Here is a 12138-nt window from a genome sequence, read left to right as displayed (position 1 = left end):
TAATTTTCATATATTCCATTTGACATCATTTATCTTCCCTCTGATTTCTTTTCAATGACAATCTTTTGACAAGACTAGAAATCTACTGTTGAGGTAAAGATAAATCCAGAATATAGATGATGAGTCATATTTTGTACATAGGTCAGCTTATTATAAAAACTTGTATATAAATTCAGTAGCATGTAGCTGTTCTATAAAAAGACCAGGAGATTGATCATTGAAAAATTACATCTGTGTGGAACGATTTCTGAATGGGATTAGAAATACTGAGGCAATTCTTAGTATCTTCACTAGAACTAGAATCATTCCCACAGAACACCATACTAACTTTAAAGAGTGACAATTGGTATGAAAAAAGACGTTCACCACAACCAATGAACTATGGTATTAAGAAACTAATTTCTAAAAACAAATATATGCCAATGAAAAGCACACAACTTCTCAGAAATCTTTGAAATTTTATAGAACTTTATCAAACACTTTCATAACACTGGTCCATAGTTTGGTACCTATTGAGTTGGAATTTTATAAACATATATGTGCACACATAACACACATATATGTATGTATGGATATATAAAAATAGTGTTTTCTCAGTGAGGGGGAGTATTATCCTCTTGTATTATTAGTGTGGTAGACAGCCTCCAAGATGGTCCCCCAATCTCTCCACATAGTAGTAAACCCATATGGGTATTGAGTATTTGAAAATGAAATCTCACAAGTTTACAAGCTTAAGGAGAGATGCTAACATCAGAGCAATGCAAATTGGAACAGCACTTAAAATGTCTTAAACCTTGTTTCTCTGGCAAAATTAGAAAGCTACTAAATGAAAGGCATTGGTGGAAGAGATAGAAATACAGATACCCTCATGCACCTGTAGTGCCTACATTGTCAGAACATATGTACGTGTGTATGCGTGTGTGTGTGTGTGTCTGTAAGTATATATATATACATAATAAACACACACATATGCATATATACATATATAAATTATAAATACAAACAAATATTAGACATACGTATTTGCATATGGACTATATATTATACACACACATACTTTTCTATTTTGTTCTGTCCTACTGTTTTCTTCATTTGTTTTAGGCATAGTCATACAGCCAAATATATTCAATGTATTAATCTTTGGTGCAAAAGACATCAAATTACAAGATTTAAAAAGATCATATTAATAATATTGTACTCTCCTCTTGTCTGTTGAAAATATATACCTGTAGTCTTCAGAGTTGAACAGCTTAACTGCATATAAAAGCCCTGACTCACACATGTTTTCCTCTATGTGGTCATGCAAATATTCCAGCTTTTTATTCTTCTTTAAGATTATCCTAGGCCAGGTGCCGTGGCTCATGGCTGTAATCCCAGCACTTTGGGAGGCTGAGGCGGGAGGATCACCCGAGGTCAGGAGTTTGAGACCAGACTGGCCAACATGGTGAAACCCCATCTTTACTAAAAATACAAAACTTAGCCAGGCGTGGTGGCGGGCACCTGTAATCCCAGCTACTTGGGAGGCTGAGGTATGAGAATCGCTTGAACCCAGGAGACGGAGGTTGCAGTGAGCTGAGGTCACGCCACTGCACTCCAGCCTGGGCAATACGGTGAGACTCAGTCTCAAAAAAAAAAAAAAAATTATCCTAGCTATTCTTGGCCCTTTGCTTCTCCACGTAGACTTTAGAGTTGGTATGTCAGTGTCCATAAAATAATCTGCAAAAGGCTTTCATTGAAATAACATTGAATCTATGAATAATTTTGAGGGGACTTGACCCCTTTACAATATTGAATCTTATAATCCATAAAGATAGAATACATCTCCATTTTATTATATTATCTTTAATAACTTGCTATACTATTTCATAGTTTTTGGTGTGGAGTTATTAACACATTTCAGTAGCAAGTATTCCTAACTATCTGATGTCTTTTGTATAAGATACCTTTCTTAAAATTTAAAGTTTTATTTTTAAGCTAATGGTATATAGAAATACAAATGAATTTTACATATTGACTGTTTATCCAGCAACTTTGTCAAATTTAATTGTTAGTTCTAAGAGCTTGTAGATTATTTTGTTTTAATCCTGTTAAGCTATATTTTTATTTTGTGTTTATTTTTCTTATTTCTACATCCACATGCCTTATGTTTACGTCAAGTGTCTAGTGCTCCTTGTACTCATTCTAATTTTCTTTCATTATATTCTTTACTTTTATTTTAATTCTGTAACTTACTTTCCATCAATTTCAGTTTTTTTTTTCTATCACTTCCCTGAGTTCTTATATTTCTACTTTGTGATCTTCTTCAAACAGGTGATTGTGTCAATAAGATTTTCAATTAATTATAAACTTTTGGTCATACTTTTCATTCATTCTATGGCAACAATTTTCTAATGAGTACTCAATCTCTTATAAAATTGTATTGTTATTTTTCTTCCCTTTTCTATAGACTCTTAAAATATTTGTATATGCTATGTATCTTCTTTTTAAAAAAAAAAACATCACTATAGACAACAAGCTTAAAGGTGGCCCTCCCAGTGATCCTGGCCTCCTGGTATTCATGCTGTTATGTGACTTCTTCCCTTGGGTGTAGGTGGGAACTTGACTTGCTTCTAACCAAGAGACTATGGCAAAAATATTGGGATATATGTGATTACATGATTATGTTTCATAAGATTGTAACCTTTCTTAAGATTGTAATCCATCTCCTTTGCTGGCTTTGAAGAAACATGATGTGAGGCATCATATGGGGAGGGCTATGTGGCCATAAGCTGAAGGCAGCTTATATATATAATATAAATATAAATTTATATTTATATAATATATAAATATACCTATATACTTTATATAATATATAAATATACCTATATACTTTATATAATATATAAATATACTTATATACTTTATATAGTATATAAACATACTTATATACTTTATATAGTATATAAATATACTTATATACTTTATATAGTATATAAATATATAAGGGTGCAACACACTATATATATAATATATAAATATTTATATATTATATATGTATATATAATATATAAGTATATATTTATATATTATATATACATATATATTATATATACATATATATTATATATACATATAATATATAAATATATACTTATATACTATATATACATATATGATATATTATATATCATATAATATATAAATATATACTTATATATTATATATACATATATGATATATATATATTATATATCATATATTATTATTATATATGATATATACGATATATTACATATCATATATATGATATATATAAACATACTTATATACTTTATATAGTATATAAATATATAAGGGTGCAGCACACTATATATATAATATATAAATATGTATATATTATATATTATATATACATATATAATATATAATATATATATTATATATTATATATGTATATATAATATATAAGTATATATGTATATATTATATATATGTATTATAATATATCATATATGTATATATAATATATAAGTATATATTTATATATTATATATACAATATATAATATATCATATATGTATATATAATATATATAATATATATAATATATATAATATATATAATATATATAATATATGTATATATTTATGTTATATATGTATATATAATATATATGTATATATAATATATGTATATATAATATATAAATATTTACATATTATATATGTATATATATAATATATAAGTATATATTTATATATTATATATATAGTGTGCTGCACCCTTATATATTTATATACTATATAAAGTATATAAGTATATTTATATACTATATAAAGTATATAAGTATGTTTATATACTATATAAAGTATATAAGTATGTTTATATACTATATAAAGTATATAAGTATGTTTATATACTATATAAAGTATATAAGTATGTTTATATACTATATAAAGTATATAGGTATATTTATATATTATATAAAGTATATAGGTATATTTATATATAATATATATTATATATATATATATACAATATATAATATATAAATATATACTATATATGATATATAATATAATATACTTTATAATATATAAGTATATATATAATATATAATATATATTTATATATTATATATTGTATGATTGTATGATATACTTTACATAATATATAAATATACTTATATACTTTATATAGTATATAAATATATAAGGGTGCAGCACACATATATATAATAAATACATACTTTATATATTATATATAATATATAATATATAAATACTTCACTATATAAAACATACTATTTAATTTATAAATGTATTAACATATTAATATATTAATATATTAACAAATATATTAATATATTAATTTATTAATACATTAACATATTAATATATTAATTTATAGATATATTAACACATTAATATATTAATATGTTAATATATTAATTTATAAATATATTAATATATTAATATATTAATTTATTAATATATTGATATATTAATTTATAAATATACTGTCCCCTCCACTTGCTGCTACCAGAAAGAAATTGCTGCTTGCACATGTCAATCTTTGTGCAGCCTCAATTCCTCCATTTCTCTGAGTCAAACCAGTCCCTCCCAGTAAGCTATAACTCAATTCCTATACTCTCTGCTGCAAACAGGGCTATAGCTTACACATATTTTCCTTTACGCATATTTTGGCATTGACGGATCATACCTGTTTTTTAGACTCACTGAAAATGAAGTTTCATTATTTTTTTGTTTAGTTTTTAATCTCTCCTTGCTGCTTTTGGATGATTCCAGGAAGAGAGGGGAAAAGTGCTGACGTAAATAGTCATATTCATCCTGGAGGTTCAGACCTGCATTATGAGATGACTGCTCTGGCAACCCTGTGGAGAATAAATGAAAGAGAGCCCAGTAGCCATGGCTAACCCAATTAGGAAGATGCTGCAGTGGTTCAGGTGGTAGACAACAGTAGTCTAGACCAGCATAGAATCTGTAAAATCAGAAATGGAGTCAAAGGGGAAATGGGTAAGATAATTTGGCTTAGGTGTCTGATTTGCATCATACTCCAATCGGCATCTCATATTACCACTGTCATGTACTTAAAACAATGATTCCTGGAATTTTCCATCAACTCCAGCTGTTATTGTATGCAAATCGCTATTTTCTCACTGCCAGTAAGTACTTACTATCAGTTATATTAGTACTAGGCTAAAATATAAATGAAATAGTAAATGAAATGCTTGCAAGCTATGATTCTCAGACTTTTCAACCAGTGACACAAAAAACAAATTTTGAAACACGCAAACAGGAAAATCTGCTCTTGCTGTCACTACTGCTATTATTACCATTACTAATATTTATGCACATATGTTTCAAATGCGAGTGAAGCCACGTGGTTTATAGTTAATTGTAGATGGAATGGAAAGAAATAGGGTTGAGAATAAATGCTCATTCCTATCTTCAAGCACATGATTGTCTGCTCAATAGATCTCCCTTTCACTTTTGTGTGAGGTGAAGGGTGCAGCACACTTATGGAGGCCCTGCTCCATCTTCTGTTTCACATTCAGAACATAAATGAAATTAGGCACCTGTCTAAATTTATCACATTTGTAATTTTTCAGAGTTTCCTTTACATTTAAGTACACTTACTGCATTCTTCTAGGGTGAATCTTGACTTGATTTATGAAATACATTATTCCTTTTGTTTCAAAACAGAAATTTTACGTATTGAACTACCAAAGGAAAGTTAAGATATATTTATTGTATTAGTCTGTTCTCACGCTGCTAATAAAGATATACCAAAGACTAGTTAATTTACAAAGGAAAGAGGTTTAGTTGAATCACAGTTCCACATAGCTGGGGAGGCCTCAAAATCATGGCAGAAGGCAAAGGAGAAACAAAGGCATGGCTTACATAGCAGCAGGCAAGAGAGAGCTTGTACAGGGGAACTGCCATTTATAAAACCACCAGATCTCCTGAGACTAATTAACTACCACGAGAACAGTATGGGAGAAACTGCCCCCATGATTTAATTACCTCCCACTGGGTCCCTTCCATGACATGTGGGAATTACGGGGGGTACAATTTAAGATGAGATTTGGGTGGGGATATAGCCAAACCATATCATTTATTCTTAATTATTTATCTTTGAAAAACTTTGGGAGAATTAACACAAGTTACCAAACAAGATTCAGAAACAGTCTCTGAAGCGATGATCTTTTGGTGGCTCAGATTCTTCAAGTTCTTCTTCCTTAACTTACAGGGGTGCAAATGTGGCAGCCATGTTGCTATTGAAGAGCTGAAAACTGACTGTCCAGGGCTAAAGTCAACAGTTGATTCCAATTCAACCCAGCGGATGATTTCTTCTATGTGCTAAAATTAGGACAGCATAGCTTTCTCTTCCTCTCTCTCTTTCACATTTTGTTTGTCTAAAACTTATCCACGCAACAATTTCCACCACAGCAGTAGAGGACACTGGCATGCAAGTGGAGACGAGAAAATCAGCAGACGATAGGACTAAAATATGAAAGAGACAGCCTGGAGAGCATTTTAGCTCCTGGTTTTCATCTTTACCTGACTTTGGCATCCTATGGCATATCTGTTTTAGTAATTTTCTGCATAGCTTAAGCTATTTCAAGTTGCTTTCTCTCAGTTGTAACTGAAACAGTCCTAACTAGTATAATCTCCAAGTCATACCCACTGGCACAAGAAAGCGTGGACTGATTGCCAGTATTTTTTTCATACCCTGACACTGATATAACTGTAGTTTCCCCAGAGTGCCTGAGATCATGCCTCTGGGGGGAAATGGACATAACGTGGGACTCTGCCTTCTGCCTTCTTCTGATTTAACTTTCTTAGTAGTTGCTGTGCCAGTCCAGGATCCCCTAGGCCTACCATATTCTGCAGCTGGCTCAGGCTTGGCTCATTTATTAAAACTGTCTTGTTTTCTGTCCTCGCCTAGCCAAAGTTATTTTTGCTACTTTGCCTAGAGGAAGGGAGAAAGGAAATAATGGGCAGAAAAATTAGGAAAAGTTAAAAAGTGTGGAGAATGGAAGTTGTAAGAAAAGTAAATGATAAAGAGGGAAGGAATGCCAAAGCAACCAGAAAGGGTGGGGCTGGAAATAAAGAAGGAAAATAGGAGGAAGTTGATAAGAAAAGTGAATAAAGTAAATAAGACGAAAGAATATGCAAAAAAACCCACATCTACTTGAAAGATATTAAACTGCATTTTCATTACACCTTCCTTTTCCAGCTTCCCTTTTTCTCCAATCAGCGAAAAATGTGTCACCATCTTTTATCTTTTAGGTTCACCTTCTTACTTTTCCTCTAAATATGGTCACCCCAGCCCTTCTCTCTAGCCCATGGTCCTCAACCCTGACTGAATATTAGAGTCTCCTGGGAAATACTGAAAAATATGACATCTGGGCTCCCCATAAGACCACTTATATCAAAATCTTTAGGAGTATGACCCAGCATTAATATTTTTAAAAGCTACCCAGCTAAGTTTCAACACACTTCCTGCTTCCAGTGATCAGAACCATATAGTAAAAGTTCTCTCAATATTACATTTATTTTGCCTCAAATTTCTTTAGGTGTTGTCACCTTTTTTTCTCTGTGATCTTGGAGGAAAACTGTCCCATTTTCTTTGGAAGATAGTACCTCTACGTCTACTCCTGATTCCATGACCCATGCCTCCATCTGCAAACTTGCTATATTATTACCATTCTTTCTCATTTTATCTTCTCCCATCCTTGGCTGAAAAACTGCTTTTCATTAAGGAAAACTTCTCTTTACTTCCTCTGCAGGTATCAGTTCTGTTCTTCTTTATCTTGACTATTAAATTTCTTCTTCCTACATTCTCACCTATTGTTTTCGTAATTCATGTTTCAGTTGAGGCTTCAAGTCCAACTGCAGTGACACTGTTCACTCAAGACCACTGGTGACTCTCCAGGGTTCAGATGCTGTGACTCATTCCAGTCCTGGTTCACCCCATTCTTTCTGCACTATTTGACAGTGCCGCCCTTCTCATCCTGATGCTGTGTCCTAGCTCTCTCATCTTGGGTGAAAATGTTCCCTCTGCCTCCCTATACCAGTCTCCCAAAGTTCACTCATATTTCAAATCTCATTTCAGACTTCTCATGTACGAAACTCTTATATTTTAGAATTAACCTATACTCATATTAACAGTAATCCCTCCCTTTATAATTAATCATTTTAGGTATTCTAAATATTGCCTTAGAAACACTTACATCTCATTTGGTAACAAAACTTTGGGGAAAAAAAATGCCATAAAGCCAAGAGGTCTGGAAGAAGCATTTGGATGTGAAGAGTAAGGAAGGAATAGGGGTCAATGGTGGTTCCTCGGTGTCTAGCTTGAACAGATGACCTTTGACAAGAAGCATGTTAGGGGAGGGAGAGATAAAAATAATTACATTTTATAGCATGCTGTATGAGATATAGCAGTGTACCATTGGCATGGTCTCACAAGAGTGACAAAGACATAAGTTTTTGTTGTAGTTGGGGCCATGCAAGTAGGTCTATTTCTCTATTTAAAGCATTCAAAGTAAGAAAAGGTCAAGGATAAAAGTCTGCAAACCAGTATTTGAGAATCAGACAAAAGAAGATATTCCGACTTCCTATTTAGATAAAACTCATATAATGGGTAAAATCAAATGCTTTGAAATATTTGATACCATGTTGATAGATTACAACTTTCATTATATGTATCTTATATACAAAGCAGGGCACTGCATCATAAAATGAAATTAAATCAATCTAGCAGGAGCTTCATTCCTCAGGGATTCACTCTAGTGTCCCTACCACCACCCCATCCCGAAGAATCTTTGCCTTGTGGCTCTGCCTGTGAAATTTGAAGTTTTCTATTTCATCCAATGGAAGCTAGAATTTTTAAATATTTGGTTCTGTCTCTTAGGCCCTTAAGCTCAAGGATAGCAAGTACTAGGAGCATGAAGCACCTATTGAAAATACTGCATGTTTGCTGGAGAATTTTTGCAAGGTAACAACAACAATAACAACTGTTATAGGGAAACTTTCAGAAAAGAGCATGCATTTCTGTAAATACCTGTAACACTTCTTGCTACAATGTGTTACATAAAATAAGTAGAAACTCTTAAAAATACATATGTCATTTTTCACTATTATCTTACATCATGCCAGGAACCCCATCTACTCCTCTGTGTTCCATTGAGTGCATTCAGTTTCGTTTTCAGCCAAAGTTGTGTCATGCACTTACTGTGCAAAGTTGACAGTCCCTAACATCTTTGTTTTGATGAGGGTTAAAGAAAGGGTATCGTTGTTTCGTAAAAACAATGTTGAATAAATTTATAAATAACTTTGTAATGATGAATTGTTTATACACTGCTGTTGAATTACATGTGGGCAAAACATTAATAAAATTTATAAAAATTCATTTGGCACAATTGCTTTTCAAGTCTCTCAACTCTTTTACTTAAAATAAAAAGCTAGACTGGACACTAGACATTGCATAGCCCATCCTTTAACATCTTTCCAGTTCTCTTAATCCTTGATGTAACTATGTTGAATTAGTGTGAAAATAACCAATAGCAGGTTCCTGGTTATACATTTGTATGTGTGTAAAATGTGTGTGTACATTTGTATGTGTGTAAAAGGGAGAGAACATTCAGGCATAGAGTCAATTCTGCTCTTTACCATGTTTTTCAAACTTACAGCAGGTATGGCCCACTAAACTTTCATTGTCTTAAATTTAACAAGGGGAGGGGGATTTCTTCCATTTCTTTATAAAAGTTCTCATAAAAGATGAACTCCATTGAGACTAGGTCTAAATATTAGGTATATCTGTTTTTGCCCTTCTCCAAAATGCGTATTCTATTAGTAACTGGATAACAAAAAGAGAATTTAGAAGAGTAAATTTACAAACCCTTGGGGAGGAAAATGACTTGTGCTACCAGGCACTTAACTAAAGCAGCTCTGGCAGGGACAATTATATTATAATCTGTCACCAGAGAGCACACAAAGATGCAGAATACATAATTATCTTAACAATAAGCAGAGAGCAGTGGCAAAACTCATTTGAATTAAGAAACAAAAATGTAAGTCTTGAGGAAATTATAAGGTGTCAAGCAATCAGTAATATTGAGATGAATTTTACTGGGATGCAGGAAGGTTTGCCTAAGACTGAGGAAAAAGCAGAATTGAGAAGAACTTCTTGAAATATGGACCTTGCACCAAGTATGAGGCAGTGATGGTCTGTCTACCCTAGAGGGAAAGATGTAATTCTTAAAAGGACTCAATGTAAGATGCAGGAAAATAAGCCCCGTTAAAGTCTGAGGGTAGAGGCAGAGAACTGACAAAAATTCTGTAGCACTCCAGACCTTACGCTAAGTGTATCTTTCATACACAATGACAAGCTGTCAATAAAAAATTACAAAATACATGAAAAAGTAAGAAAATATGCCATTAAGAAAAAACAATCAAAAGAAAACTAGGTATGTGTATTAGTCCGTTTTCACACTGCTGATAAAGACATACCCGACAGAGACTGGGCAATTTACAGAAGAAAGAGGTTATTGGACTCACAGTTCGACATGGCTGAGGAGGCCTCACAGTCATGGCAAAAGGTGAAAAGCACTTCTTTTTATATATATATATATTTTTATTTTTATTATCATTATACTTTAAGTTTTAGGGTACATGTGCACAACATGCAGGTTTGTTACATACGTAAACATATGCCATGTTGGTGTGCTGCACCCATTAACTGGTCATTTAGCATTAGGTATATCTCCTCATGCTATCCCTCCCCCCCCCCCACCCCAAAACAGTCCCCAGTGTGTGATGTTCCCCTTCCTGTGCCCATGTGTTCTCATTGTTCAATTCCCACCTATGAGTGAGAACATGTGGTGTTTGGTTTTTTGTCCTTGGAATAGTTTGCTGAGAATGATGTTTTCCTGTTTCATCCATGTCCCTACAAAGGACATGAACTCATCATTTTTTATGGCTGCATAGTATTCCATGGTGTATATGTGCCACATTTTCTTAATCCAGTCTGTCGTTGGACATTTAGGTTGGTTCCAAGTCTTTGCTATTCTGAATAGTGCTGCTATATGTGTGCATGTGTCTTTATAGCAGCATGATTTATAATCCTTTGGGTATAGACCCAGTAATGGGATGGCTGGGTCAAATGATATTTTTAGTTCTAGATCCCTGAGGAATCACCACACTGACTTCCACAATGGTTGAACTAGTTTACACTCCCACCAACAGTGTAAAAGTGTTCCTATTTCTCCACATCCTCTCCAGCACCTGTTGTTTCCTGACTTTTTAGTGATCGCCATTCTAACTGGTGTGAGATGGTATCTCATTGTGGTTTTGATTTGCATTTTTCTGATGGCCAGTGATGATGAGCATTTTTTCATGTGTCTTTTGGCTGCATAAATGTCTTCTTTTGAGAAGTGTCTGTTCATATACTTCACCCACTTTTTGATGGGGTTGTTTGTTTTTTTCTTGTAAATTTGTTTGAGTTCTTGTAGATTCTGGATATTAGCCCTTTGTCAGATGAGTGGATTGCAAAAATTTTCTCCCATTCTGTAGGTTGCCTGTTCACTCTGATGGTGGTTTCTTTTGCTGTGCAGAAGCTCTTTAGTTTAATTAGATCCCATTTGTGAATTTTGGCTTTTGTTGCCATTGCTTTTGGTGTTTTAGACATGAAGTCCTTACACATGCCTATGTCCTGAATGGTATTGCCTAGGTTTTCTTCTAGGGTTTTTATGGTTTTAGGTCTAACATTTAAGTCTTTAATCCATCTTGAATTAATTTTTGTATAGCTGTAAGGAAGGGATCCAGTTTCAGCTTTCTACATATGGCTAGCCAGTTTTCCCAGCACCATTTATTAAATAGGGAGTCCTTTCCCCATTGCTTGTTTTTGTCAGGTTTGTCAAAGATCAGATAGTTGTAGATATGTGGCATTATTTCTGAGGGCTCTGTTCTGTTCCATTGGTCTATATCTCTGTTGTGGTAGCAGTACCATGCTGTTTTGGTTACTGTAGCCTTGTAGTACAGTTTGAAGTCAGGTAGCATGATGCCTTCAGCTTTGTTCTTTTGGCTTAGGATTGACTTGGCGATGCGGGCTCTTTTTTGGTTCCACATG

This window comes from Nomascus leucogenys, chromosome 11 (assembly GCF_006542625.1).
Source record: "Nomascus leucogenys isolate Asia chromosome 11, Asia_NLE_v1, whole genome shotgun sequence".
Taxonomy (NCBI): Eukaryota; Metazoa; Chordata; class Mammalia; order Primates; family Hylobatidae; genus Nomascus; species Nomascus leucogenys.
The sequence above is the reverse complement of the archived record's forward strand: the minus strand, read 5'-3'. Positions refer to the sequence as shown.